This window comes from Myotis davidii, unplaced genomic scaffold (genome assembly GCF_000327345.1).
Source record: "Myotis davidii unplaced genomic scaffold, ASM32734v1 scaffold821, whole genome shotgun sequence".
NCBI lineage: Eukaryota > Metazoa > Chordata > Mammalia > Chiroptera > Vespertilionidae > Myotis > Myotis davidii.
The window spans coordinates 3,690,979-3,698,439 of record NW_006295269.1 but is presented as its reverse complement, the minus strand read 5'-3'; the positions used below and the strand labels follow the sequence as shown (position 1 = coordinate 3,698,439).

The window sequence follows — 7,461 nt, the reverse complement described above, 5'->3', positions numbered from 1 at the left end:
TGAGAGAGAAACATCGATTAGCTGCCTCCTGCACACCTCCTATTGGGGATGTTCCCACAACCAAGGTACATGCCCTTGACTGAATCAAACCTGGGACCTTTCAGTCTGTAGGCCAACGCTCTATCCACTGAGCCAAACTGGTTAGGGCAAGCAATCTATCTTAACTCTAGTCTGTTGCCTATATGGACTGCACAGGTGATGGGGGTGAGTTTCAAAGGACCAGATGGACCATCTGTAGGGAGCACTTGCTCCTGAGTCTGCACATACCCCTGAACCCTGCTTGCTGCATCAATTGTTGGGAGTAAGTTTCTCATTGACATTGCTCGCTGCAGTAATTGTGGAGCGCTCACTCCTTGAATCCTGCTCTACTACGCCAACTGCTGGGTCTGAGTCCCTCTGCCAGGAACTGGACCTCCTTGGACGCCGGGCATTAGAAGACAGAGAGGACATGAAAAGCTGTAGGGTATAAGACAGTCTTTATTGCAGCTTAAGTAGCCATTGCTATTAAGGAGCCATGATTAGACAAAGCAGTTCTTGCTAACACAGTAGCAAACACAGGAGCCATCCTAGCAAACACAGCCAGCACCGGCTGGTTAGTAATACATCTTTCTTTAGGAATGACCTAATACATAATACTAGTACATGGGTTGACAATTAATCAGCAACTAATTACAAATCCAGGACATACTTTTAATAGATTTATTGGTTATATCTAATCTATAATAATAAAAGCATAATATGCAAATCGACTGAATGACTGAACAGCAGAATGACCATCCGGGCAACCACACTAGGACATACACTGGCACCAGACCAGCCAAGGAGGGTGCAATGCAATTGGTCGGGGAACCCTGCCATTGCCCCACAATTGCCCCAAAGAGGGAGGCCCAGGCCACCCTGTATGTGGTGATTGATCACAGAGCCCTGGCTGGGTGAATGGAGCCCGCAATTGATCGCCTCAAAGAGGAAGGCCCAGGCTACCAGGCCGGCAGCTGTGTGGTGGGTGGGCGGGGCCTCCTTCTATGCGGTGATCTATCACGGAGCCCTGGCTAGGTGGTTGGGGCCTCCCTCTGTGTGGCAATCGATTGCAGAGCCCTATGATCGATCGCCCCAACGAAGGAGGCCCAGGCCACCGGCCAATGATGCTGTGGCGGATGTGTGGGGCCGGCCAGTGATTGCCCCATAGAGGGAGGCCCAGGCCAGCCAAGCGATCGCACCCCATGCCTGTAGCCCGCAGAGGGAGGCGACCATTGGTGGGGGTGGGGGTGGGGGGAAGCGCTGCACAGGTGGTCGGGGGGGAATCCTAGATAGGCCCTGATTGCCAGCCAGGCCTAGGGACTCTACCCAAGAGGCCCCGGATTGTGAGAGGGTGCAGGCCAGACTGAGGGACACCTCCCTGTGCACAAATTTCATGCACTGGGCCTCTAAGATATATATATCAGCCTAAGTGACTGAATGACCGGATGACCAAACAACCGGTTGACCGGTTGCTATGACGCGCACTGACCACCAGGGGACAGACGGTCAAAGCACAGGATCGGGCTCCCTCCTGTCTGAATCGGGCCTGCAGGGATTGGGCCGAAACTGGCTATCTGACACCCCCCGAGGGGTCCCAGATTGCGAGAGGGTCAAAGGACCCCACTGGTGCACAAATATGTGCACTGGGCCTCTAGTAGTTAATAAAACAACTCACTTTAGATTCTCATGCCAATCCAACAAGCTTCTGGGGCTGAGACCTGACTCATTTTAGGCAAACAGATGCCATGTGAAGTGGTGACAAAGTGATAAACATATGTAAATATTTCATATGGAAGTGAAATATGGAAAAATACAAAACACAGTTTCAAGACTGGGAAAGCTGGGCCATGCACAGTCACAGCCAAAAAAGATGCAGGTGTTGGAGTGGGTCACAAGCCAAAAACAGGCCCTCTGCTGTTATTTAAAAGTTTACTAGGAATTATTAATAGCCATGGACTGTGCTATCTTATTTTCATTTTTATTTATTTATTTTTTGTTAATCCTCACCCATTGTTGCTGTTGTTATTAATGGTTGTTAATCCTCACCTGAGGATATTTTTCCCATTGATTTTTAGAGAGAGTGGAAGGGAGGAACGGAGAGAGAGAAAGAGAGAGAGAGAGAGAGAGAGAGAGAGAGAGAAAGGAGAGAGATTGGTTGCTGCTTGCATGAACCCTGACTGGGGCCAGGGACCAAACCTGCACCCAGGTATGCACCCTTTACTAGGAATCGAACCCGAGTCCCTTTGGTGCATGGGCTAACACTCGATAACCACTGAGCACACTGGCTAGGGCCATGTATAATTTTGCCATTTGTCTCAGACTTCAAGATGTGGCATGCTGTTAATTGGGCAAGTGTATATAGAATAGAGGAGAATGGGCTGTGTTCACATTCCTACTCCTGGTGACATTGGGCTCACCACCTACCTCTCAAGGTTCTTTGTTGGTCAAATTGGCCTGATTATGTATATCTGCTCACAGGATGGTTACAGATGACGTGGCATTCTGTATGTGAAAGTGTTTTCAAAAAGCATAGTTTTGCCCTAACTAGTACTCAGTGGTTAGAGCATCAGCCCATGGATTGAAGGGTTGCAGGTTCGATTTTGATCAAGGGCATGTACCTTGGTTGCAGGCTCAATCCTTAGCCCTGGTTGGGGTGCATGGGGTGCATTGTGTCTCTCTCACACGTTTCTCTCTCTCTGTCTCTCTCCTTCCCTTCCACTCTCTCTAAAAAATCAAAGGAAAAGAAATATCCTCGGGTGAGGATTAACAAGCAAACAAACAAGCAGAGTTATACTGTAGAGGTATAAAGTGATATTACACGTGATAAATAAGGATGGAAAAGTCTATAAGTGCAAAAGCCTGAAGAAGAGGAAGTCAGAAGGTGTCCCATTTTATCACAGCACCATGTACTCCCCCAAAGAAAAAGTGTCTCTAAATTTCAGAGAGAGAAAGAGAGAGAGGGAGGGGGAGAGAGAGAATATGTAATCCTCTTACATATTCATCACACAGCTTTAACATTATGTTATCATCATTCTGGAAATACCATCCTTTTAATAACATACTCTTGCCGAAACCGGTTTGGCTCAGTGGATAGAGCGTCAGCTTGCGGACTGAAAGGTCCCAGGTTCGATTCCGGTCAAGGGCATGTACCTGGGCTGCGGGCACATCCCCAGTGGGAGATGTGCAGGAGGCAGCTGATCGATGTTTCTCTCTCATCGATGTTTCTAACTCTCTATCTCTCTCCCTTCCTCTCTGTAAAAATATCAATAAAATATATTAAAAAAAAACACATACTTTAAAAAAAAATAACATACTCTTGTTAATTTTAAAAATTTTGTTTGAAAAAAACTTCAAATAAGAATAGAATAGATAGAATAATGTAATATGATAGGATAATTTCAAGTAAGAATAAGTATAGTGTGAAGAAGGTACAAAGACCCTTTATCCACATTCACCTGTCAATATTTTGCTCCTTTTTCTGGTCATTGGCACATGTACTCTTAATCCTGAAACATTTTAGCAGAGTTTATACCTACCAGGGCCATTTTACAAAAAATATTTTGCTGTGTATTTCCCAAGAATAAAGACATGCTCTTTTATAAATGTAATACAGTTATCACTTTCATAATTTATATTGCTATAATTTTATTCTACGTCCAGTATTTCAGCTGACCCAGTGGTGTCTTGTAGTCTGTCTTCCTCCGTCACTAGACCCAGGCTAGAGGCAGGGCATTTAGTGGTCTCTCCCATTTGCCTCCTTTGACATGAAGCACTTCCGCAGACTTCCTTTGTCTCTTACAATGTTGACAATTTAAAAAATTACATTCCTCCTCCAGGCCATTCGTTTCGATGGGTTGTTCCTCATTTGGACTTTGAAAGACCATTTCTTCATGTTTACATTCAGGCTCGCATTCTTGGCCAGACACTGAACAGGTGATGGCGCCTCAGGTGTCATGTTTAGGGGCAGAACACCTGTCTGCCCCTACTGGGGGTGTTGCCTGATTTCTCCACTGTGTAATCAATATTTTTTCACTTGCAGCATTACCCAACCTGTGGGAGACACTTGAAGAGCACGCACAATTCTGCTGCTCATCAAGTTGACCCCCAGAACCCAGCATTCATTCACAAATCTTGCCTGACTGAATATTATTACAATAATTGCAACGTGCTGATTTTTTTTTGACCCAGTACTTCTTCCGTATTTATTCAGTAGCACATGGCATTCTGCTGTAAGCAAGAACATTCTATTTCCCCCAATATATTTATTTGTCTACTTATTATCAATATGGAATAAAGAATTCCCGTTGCCCCCACCCAAATCACTTCTAATTGCTATAGTTGCTATAGTTAATTATTTTGGTGCTGAAATTGTCCCAGGCTGGCTAGTTGGAGTATCTTTAAGCTGCCTTCTATGTCCTTACACATGCCCCCAGCAGTTGTTTGAGCACTTAATTTAGAGCATGGCAAGATGTCCTAGGCTCAACTTGTGCCCATTCAGCCAACCCCCGGAATCAGCCATTGCTCTGAGGAGCCTGGCTCCCTCTAGTGGGCAATGGCATTAGATCCTCGCTCTAGGCACCAGGAGTGCTCATTGCTGGAGAGTGTGGCGTTTGGCCCTTTCAGTGCACAGAGCTAGGAAATATATGCATGCACACAGATTTATTCTATAGAATACATTATATTTCTTATACATTATATATAATATACATTGCCTTTAGTATGCACTTATATGCATATAAGCTAAAACAGGCACACACATAATATCTTTGAAATTATGAATTCACACCAATATCTCCAATTTCCAAACCATCCTCTGCATCTATTTTTGCTCATCAGTTTATATTGGTCTTTATTATCCGTTTCAACCTCACCGGGGCTGTCCCAACCTCACCGGGGCCGTTTCGGCCTCACCAGGGCCATTTCAGCCTCACCAGGGCCATCCTGACCTCACCAGTGCCGTCTCAACCTCACTGGGGCCGTCCCAACCTCACCGGGCCATCCCAATCTCACTGGGGCCATCCCAACTTCACTGGGCCATCCCAACCTCACTGGGGCCGTTTCCACCTCACCGGGGCACGTCATGGTTTTATGTACCTTCTTCCTGATTGAGAAACCTGGCTCCCAAATGTATTCACTTGCCCAGTCTTAAAATATATCTAAAACTGTTTACAATTGCTTTGCTCATTCATTACAAAAAGCCTTCTGAAAAACAGTTGAGAATTTGTTTGAAATTCTTGCCCTCGCCTCACCCTACCCCATTCTGCCCCAAACTGAACGTGTATCATCAATTACTTGGATTCGTTTCTTTCTCTTATCTTTCCTTCTTCCCCTCCCTCCCTCCCTCCCTCCCTCCTTTCCTCCTTTATTTCCTCCCTTCTTGTTCTCTTTCTGTTTCACTTAAGATTGGTTATAGTATTTATCTGAAATACAATTAAACGAATGTGGCTCAGTTTTATCCCCCCTTTATTTCCACACATATGTATACGTCTTGCCGGAAGCTTCGGGAGTCCTCAGGAAGGAGGGCTGTGTTATGTTCTTGAGGCTCTTTCTAAGTCTCAATATGAGTCACATTAGCCCAGTCAGGAAAATTGCCCAGGTCAAACATGACCCGTCCCCAGGTGTTGATCGCCAGAAACACACATAAGACTCCAATTATCTTCACCATTATTCCTGTTTTCACCATGTCAGAAACCTTGAGGTGTCTGTAGGCAAACACCATGGCGTTAGGTGGGGTGGCCACAGGCAACATGAAGGCAAAGGACGCACTCAGGGTGCAGGGAGCATGACGCACAGTGGGCTGAGGCCAGTGGAACGGGACATGGGGGCAAAGGTGGGCAGGGACAGGGTGGTGGTGGCCACGTTGCTGGCACACTCAGTGAACACAGCAATGAGCAGGGACACGACCAAGGAGATGGCTGCTGGGGGCAGAACGTGCAGGAGCTCCATCTGCTTCCCCGTCCATTCAGACAGCCCCGAGACCTCGCATCCTTTAGCCAGAGCGAATCCGCCCCCCAGGCAGCACAATGCCCCAGGAACTTTCTCCTGGGTCACCTTCCAATCCAGTAGTGCAGGCGGATAAAACGGAGTCTTTCTTTCTCCCTCAGTCTGGCTGCAGAAGTTGAACTTGGGCTTCTGCGAAGGCACAATGAATAGTAATATGGCCACGAAGATGGCTACGGTGGCGTCGGTGACATACTTTGTCTCGCCCTCCATCCAGGCGACTGACATCCAGCCAGGCATGAAGCCTGGGTCCCGGGAGAACCACAGGGGACCAGCAGGAGGAAACAGAGCAGGACGTTGCCCTTGGCAAAGGAGAGGGGTCCCAGCTTCCTGTATTCCTCCTGCAACACCTTATACGCAGCGTTTTCGCTAGTCTTTTCCTCCAGACCGCAGCCCCAAACCTTTTTAAAATTGAATCCCATAAAAATACACTGGAGCCAAAACCAGGAGAGCAGCAGCATGATCAGCATGTTGGGGAAGGCAAATCCAAACCAGGAGACAAAGTTCACGGTGTCTTTGCTCTCAGGAAACAGCTCGTGCATCTGGCCCAGGAGCACCGCGTTGGGTCCTGTCCCGGTCAGGGTGGCAGTCCCTCCGATGCTGGCCGCGTAGCACACGCACAGTGTCATGGCCTTGCACATGCTCTTCCTGTCACAATTCTTCTGTGGCCCCATAGCAGGGCCTTCAAAAATCACTTGGCTCCCTGGCAGCTCACCAGTCTTGCCAATGTCCACCAGCTCCAGTTCGCCCAGGCTGGCCTCGCTGGCTGTGGTCGTGGCCTGCATCTGCTGCAGCACGGCATCATCATGGCTATGGCGGCTGCGTTGCTGATCCACATGGAGAGGAAGGCGGTGGCGCCCATGAAGCCCAGCATCAGCTGTGCAGGCTTGGTCCCCACCCAGAGGAGTGTGCACAGGGCGATTCTCTTGTGCAGGTTCCAGCGCTCCACGGCCACTGCCACCATGAGGCCTCCCAGGAACAGCATGTTAGTGTCCTTCATGTACTGGACCCACACCTGCTTGGAGTCCAGAACCTTGAGGAGTGGGAAAAGCAAGGCAGGCAAGAGGGCGGTAACAGCCAGATGGATGACTTCCGTGTACCAGTAAGTGGCCATGACGATGACGATGTAGGTACACCTGGCAAACTTGGTGGGGACCAGAATGATGACTGGCAGCAGCAGTATCGGGGTGAAGCACAAGATCACAAAGGACTTGAACTTGGAGACATACCTCAGTGCCGAAGCCATCATGCTCTGCTTGAGGTTTAACCACAGCGTGCTCCTTAGTGTTGGGGTCCAATCCCAGCAGGTCCAGGGGTCCCCAAAGGTGTAGACGGAGTCGGCGAAGAAGGAATGACACGGAGACAGCGTTCAGTTGATCAGCAGCCTAGCCAGGTTCTCTAGCCAGGATCTCCAGCCAAGTTCTGTGTTTTATTTTCTTGTTA

At 48.1% G+C, this 7,461-nt stretch overlaps 1 pseudogene; it reads right to left on the bottom strand.

Moving 5' to 3' along the window:
• Positions 1 to 5,559: 5,559 nt before the first annotated feature.
• Positions 5,560 to 7,264, bottom strand: LOC102753328 (annotated as a pseudogene).
• Positions 7,265 to 7,461: the final 197 nt, after the last annotated feature.